This window comes from Vombatus ursinus, unplaced genomic scaffold, assembly GCF_900497805.2.
Source record: "Vombatus ursinus unplaced genomic scaffold, bare-nosed wombat genome assembly UNPS02014799.1, whole genome shotgun sequence".
Lineage (NCBI taxonomy): Eukaryota > Metazoa > Chordata > Mammalia > Diprotodontia > Vombatidae > Vombatus > Vombatus ursinus.
The window spans coordinates 41,211,152-41,218,052 of record NW_020954577.1 but is presented as its reverse complement, the minus strand read 5'-3'; the positions used below and the strand labels follow the sequence as shown (position 1 = coordinate 41,218,052).

At 38.4% G+C, this 6,901-nt stretch overlaps 1 protein-coding gene across 1 annotated transcript in view; it reads right to left on the bottom strand.

Annotated features, from left to right (window-relative positions):
* CMC1 (C-X9-C motif containing 1) overlaps positions 1-6,901 on the bottom strand; it is a 78,866-nt gene that overhangs the window by 63,449 nt on the left and 8,516 nt on the right. The window lies entirely within an intron of this gene.

The window sequence follows — 6,901 nt, the reverse complement described above, 5'->3', positions numbered from 1 at the left end:
TGTGTGTGTGTGTGTGTGTGTGTGTGTGTGTGTGTGTGTGTGTGTGTAAACAGAGAGAGAGCCAGAGAGAAGAGAGAGAGAGAGAGAACACCTGCCCTCAAGGAGCTCACTTTCTATCAGAGTAAGAAAAGTGAGGAGGGATGCTGCCCTGAAAGGATGCTGGGATGGGTAAGAAGGGTGTGGGAAGGAGGAGAGTATAATAGACATAATAATCCACAAAACCTGCCAACGGATTAGCTAAGGGGGAGAGGCAGAGAAGTTAAGAGACAGAGAGTAAAGAACTCTGATGAATGGAAGATGGTGATATCCTCATCAGAAATGAGATATTTAGGAGAAAAGACATGTTTAGGCTAAAACACAGTAAATTCTATTTTGGTCATGTTGAGTTTTATGTGCCTTTTGGACATCTAGATGAAGATACCTAGCAGATATAGGGTGATCAAAGGTCTGTTCCCCCCTCCCAATAAAACATAGACTTGATTTGGAACATAAGATAAAATACAATATTCAAAATTACATAAGTTACTGAAAAAAATTTCAACATTAACCTTAAAAGTTTTTTAAATGGTGGTTTTCTTTTCCTTAAATAATAAGTTCTTTTCCTGAACAAAACTGTATGTTGCAAATTCGCTTAATGTCAATGGTGTATGTATGTGACAGGCATGTGTAAGTCTATTAAAAAGTTCCCATTGTTGAGGTTTCTCTACTGTACACTCACTCATACGAGTTCAAATTGAGACAGAGAACAAGGATGACAACACAAGGGAAAATTTCCAAAGCTCTAACTTCTCACCATTCTATCATCACCTGAAAGTCAATTTTCACCTTTTTCACTGGCTGAATTTGTTAGCTCACATTTTGCTTTGGGGCTCATGTGTTCTTGCAATATGGCAGTACTGGATTATAAGGCTACCGATGATAACACTTGCTAAAAATCCACAATGGTTATGGTAGAGTGAATCAAATTCAGGAATAGTATAGAGGTGAGACATGAAAGAAAATGCAGATTCCAAATGACATTTTAATATTAACTCTTTTTTTAAGTTAACCAGATACTACTTAATACAGCTACTGTATTTCAGAATTCACATCCCTTTTCTTAGACAGAATCTTGTTTTACTTCCAAGGTATGTCTGTAATGTTGCCACTGAAAACCAGAATTTATATAGTGTTGATATTTTCTAGTTCCCTTCAGTAGAATGACTAGAAAAACATCATCAATCTTGTTCTAGAAATTCTGCAGGAGCACTCTTCACAGCAACCACTTGGACCCGTAGGTATCCTTGTCTCACTCCCTACTTCTCCCCTCCTTTTCAGTGGCCAGAGCCTCAGCAGCAATAGTTTCAGGGAGATTTACTGTAGCAGATGCAACAAGAGATGGATTTGAAGAGCTGAAATCCAGCTGCTTGCCAAAACCAAAGTAGCCAGACAGATCAAAGAACTTTACAAGGAGAACAACGACAATGATGTATACAGTTGCATATCCGTATTTCTGATTTCTCTTTCTACTTTTGATCTTTGTTGAGGAGAGGAGGGAATCAAAGAACAAGGGGAAGAAGGAAATCCAGAATAGAATATAGGGATCAACACCCCCATATTTCTCTCCCTCCAATGGTATTTGCAGCAGGAATGGAAGGGTGCTTCTCCTATGATCCAGCACTACACTCTGTCTCCGATAGCAACAGATGAAAAGGCACAGAGGAAATAGCATAGAGATGCTAAAATTAAACTAGGATGGAAATGTACGACAGTTACAGGAGCACAGATCTGATCTCAGAGGCCATCTAATCTAACCTCTTCATTTTACAGAAGTGGAAACTGAAGTCTACGTAGAAGAGTAGGAAGAAATACAGATTTGACTCATTTATTGAACCAATTCTTCTGAGTGAGTGAAAAACAAAATCCAAAGCTGTAGCATCTTCTGTTTTATGCCACATATGCTCAAGTCAAATAGAATTATAATTCCCTAAATCTTATTGTACATAAAGATAAATGATGAGCTTTGTAAATCCATTTTTAAAAAAGTTATTAGAACAAATAAAAGGCAGCTGCAGACTCCCTACAAACCCTACTTTTACAGCATGGTCTTCCTCTAAGAAAACAATGGAAAGCATGTCAATGTGGCTTATATGCCCTTATTCATGCAAAGTTTCAGGGTCAAATCGCTATATCATATGTCTCCAAATATTGTGCTCCATCTATCTAGTCATATCAGCTCTTATATTAACCACATAGTTCACACAATTAGATACAATAATGACATTGCCCATTTCCTAATAACACCTTCTTCCTGGCCCACAGATTTTGCAGATTGCAAAGGTGTTGAAAACTTCCTCTTCTACCCACATTGCTTTATTAACCAAGATAAGCCAACAAGAGACAACAAATCTAAGAGTCTACTGAAGCAGGAAACCAACTTACGCAATACACACAGCGTCAATTTCAGAAATGTCTTCCAGTTTCCATTACGGCCATAATTTAAATGAATGAAGAGTTTGTTTGCTTTCCACCTAGAATTTAATGTCTGGAAGCATCACTTAAGTAATTACTTCATCAGGTAAGATCTGAAGAGGCTATCCTTTATACCTGTATGTATATTTTCCCATTAACTTCCAATAAGAAAAGTACAAATGGGGTCTAATGGGAGGACATGTGGGAAGAATTCACTGAAGAGTTGAAAACTTTTGCTGAAGAAGAAATGAAAATGACGCGTGACCTAGGAAATTATGAGTTCTATCTAAGGATTTATTTTTGCCGTACCATCTAGTATTAACAGAACATTCCCAACGCTGAATCGTGCCCACTTGACCTCTAGCCACCCATCCTCCCCTCCCAGACCAGCCCATGTCCCCTTCACCGTTGAGGGACTCCACAGACAATACATTTGAGGAACAGAGTATGGTGGTCAGCAATGCATTAGCAATTAAAGAACCTGAACAACCTAATGCTTAGATTATGAGGGCCTCTCAGCCTCCTTCACTCAACAAATCCTTTGAGGACCCACTGAACACATTGGGAACCTTCCTTTTGTACCTGAGAGGTACTGATCAACCACTCAGCCTTTCTCAGCTCACAGTGTGACCAGCCCACCTCTTTTCCAATCACACCTACCCTCAGTAATGCCACTTTTAGCATACATATTGATGGAAAGCTTCAGCTTGCTTACAGCTTAACTATTTGTCTATCTACTGTCCTCTGAATTACTAGTGGTTTTGGAATTTTAGGTTTAGTTTCTTCTGAGGATTCAAAGATACCAAGCATCACAGAGAAGAGAAGGGAAGGGGATGGGGAGGCAATAAGCATTTATATAGCACCTACTATGTACTAGGCAGTGTGCTAAGTACCTCACCAATATTATCTCATTTGATCCTCTCAACAATCCTGGGAGGTAGGTGCTTTTATTTTCCCCATTCTGTGGCTGAAGAAACTGAGGCAAACAGAAGGTTAAGTGACTTGCTCAAGGTCACACAGCTAGTAAGTGTCTGTGGCCACATTTGAACTCTGGTCTTCCTGACTCCAGGCCCAGTTTTCTATCCATGCCTCACCTAGCTGCTTCTGACAACAAGAGAGATAGACACCTCATTCTAAAGGTTTAACAATAATGTTCTTCCCTGGAGGCAGCTAGGTGGTACAGTGGATAGAGCAGCAGCCCTGAAGTCAGGGGGACCTGAGTTCAAATCTGGTCTCAGACCAAACATGTGACACTTACTAGCGGTGTGACCCTGGGCAAGTCACTTAACCCCAACTGCCTAAAAAAAAATTACGTTCTTCTCCAAAAGCTCCAAAAGGGCTGAAAAATATTCTGAAGAACAGAAATGTTAGAATAAATGTATAGCTTCCTAAAATGAGTGCTTTGAAGGATATTTCACATTTGCATGTATAAGTTTTAATACCTTTGTTCAAGAAAGAGAAATTATTTCATTACATTATAGTCATACCTTACATTCTCTCTCCTGAAAATTCATTAATTAGTCCTTACTTTCTCAACTAGGTAGGTTCAATAGTCTATTTACCAGATACATATATGAAAGGACAACTCACTGAAAATGAATGCTCTATATATGATATAGTTTCTATAGGGTGCTTATTTGATGAATTTAAAATGCATTTTACTTTTAACATTCAAGAACCTTTAGGGGTATTTACTCATCTTGACTACTAGAGCTAGAAAGCAATTTTCTACTTTGACAGCAGGCCCCACTTAGATATACAAGCTGGAATTTTCTTGGATGTCATAAGGCATTTTAAAGAATTATTGAAGCAGGTACAGCTAGGTGGCACAGTGGACAGAGCACCAGCCCTGGAGTCAGGAGGACCTGAGTTCAAATACAGCCTCAGACACATAACACTCACTAGCTGTGTGACTATGGGCAAATCACTTAACCCCAACTGCCTCACAAAAAAAAAATTATTATTAAAGCACTCACAAGGGCTACAGAGAAACTACAGTTTAAATCACTATAACACAGATCATTCGTTCACCACACTAAAAAGACAGAGAAGAAATGAGATTACTTCAGATTTTATCAGTCTGACTCAATGCCTACTCACTAAGAGACTACTATGTTCATAGCACCATAAAGTCCTACAAATGAATAACAGAGAATTTAAAGGTATAGTCCTTGTATTTGCCAAGTTTATACTCGTCAAAGTATAAATAAATAAAAATATAAAATAAATAAATATATAAAATAAAATATAAAAAGATATAAAAGTATAAAGTATAAAAAAGTCTAATTTTCTGAAATAATATAATGATGTTTCCAAGCAACTAGATAAACTCCTTAAGGATAGGGTCTATATCCATGTTCTTTGAATGACTCAGAAGGGTTAGCAAAATACTCATATGCATAGTAAGTGTTCCAATAAATATTTGTTAAATAAATAGCTGTAATTGTCCAAAGGGAACATCTATCCATACCTTATAACACATAATTAAAAATTTCTATGGAATAGATTATAAATAATCTCTCTTGGCTTGGAGATTATCTATGAAGTTATTACTGTCCACATTACTTCTCATCACTAACTCCAAAAAATGAAGACCCATTTAGTGTTCTCACTAACAATGGATACTTCTTAACCATTATGTTCAAAACATCTTGAATTCTGTAACACATATTACCTGAGGCAACCCCCCTTCACATGGAGGCCCCTAGAAAAAACTGTCTCAGGTCTGAGGCTCCCTGTGGGCCAGCACCCACTCAGAACCTTACTCATAAGTGCCTATCAAAACATTTGCTTTCACCTCACAGCCAGAGGTCATTACAAATATAAAGATATTTATTTTAAAAGCATGGTGAATAAAGTAACCAGGTAAGTATGTCCATGAACGCTTATGAATAAAAGGATCCCGAAGCCCAGGCAGGATTCCATCACTTTTTCATTCAAACATTCTGTCTGTTCCCCACTCTCTAAGGAGTGAGGACCCCATTCTTCAGAGCAGCATTCTAAACTTTGGCCTCAACTAAATTTTCAGCTCAGTTCAACTAATGCTTATTAAATGTCCACTCTAGACAAGACCCTTCATTAGGCATTGAGGATACAATAAAAAAAAAAAAAAAAAACACAGAGAAAGATCTCTAGGAGTTTACCATTTAATAGGGGGTTAAGGCATATATAGTAACAAAGATAATACACAGCAGAATATAATAGATGCAAAGAAGTCTAAACACGGTTTACTGAGAAATTTGAGGAAAGAGAAATTTTTTTCTGGTTCACGGTGCCAGAGAGGAAAGCATTTTGAGTTGTGGCAGGAGGGGCACCTGTCTTATGGAGGCTGAGCTAGTTTTCCTTTATGGAGGGAGGAAGGCCAGTCCTTGGGATATAGTTGACTTGGAGGCCAGGGCTTAGCTGATTAATTTGTCTTCTTTGGAACTGAAGCAGAAAAATCCCAGCCTACGGGAGAGTTGGAGCTCTGGAAGTTTGATATGAATTCCTAATGCCCAGCCCTAACACCTTTCTGACCAAACCCTGCCAACTGGCATCTGATTGGTGAGGTGTTTTGTAGGCAGTGAGTGGAAAAGGAAGGAAGAAGCATTTATTTGCATTTAACTAAGAACTGTATCCTTTTTTGCCATTATGAGCAAAGTTATTTTTATTGTATTTCATGATCTGTTAGGGTCTCAATTCTAATCTTGAGGCTTAACTGATTCTGGACAGGCCAGAGGTAGGCCTGGCCCAGAACTGGAGTTGATCCAGTGCTTAGCAAATGTTTATGGATTGACTAGGCCATACCCATTTAAGAGTTCTGATCACTTCAGTCAGAAGAGATATTTCCCGCTTTTCATTCCAAAGGTGCTTTATCTGCAATGAGTCAGCATGGTAAAATGGAGAGATATTGGAAATGCATGGAGTTAGAAGACTTTGGCTCAAGTATGAGTCCATTACTTACTAGCTACGTGACCTGTGTGCCAGTCAACGTTAGGATGGCCTCATAGGCTTACTTCTCCAACACTCTTCAAAGAGGTCATCCACTCTCCATCAGAAGACCTTCAATGAAGGGGTGCCTCCCACTTTAGGGTAGCTCCATTAAAAAACCAACTCCTCTGAGCCTCTCCTTCCTCATCTGTCAAATGTGGACAGTAACATTGATAACGCCAACCTCACAAGGTCATTGTGAACATCAAATGAAATGTTGTCTGTAAAATACTTCATACCTGCAATGTATCATGAAAACATGGTATGAACATGATTTATATGGCTTTTATCACACCTTGAAAGTTGAGTCACTAACTCATCTCCCTTATCTCCTCCACATTTGCATATGGCAGGCATTTAACAAACGTCTATTGAACAAATACAGTGATTTTTAAAAATGAGTCTCATCCTATATTATGTCAAGAGCCCTAAATTCCATGTCATTTCACTAAGTCAATGCATTATGACCTGACCTGTGTAA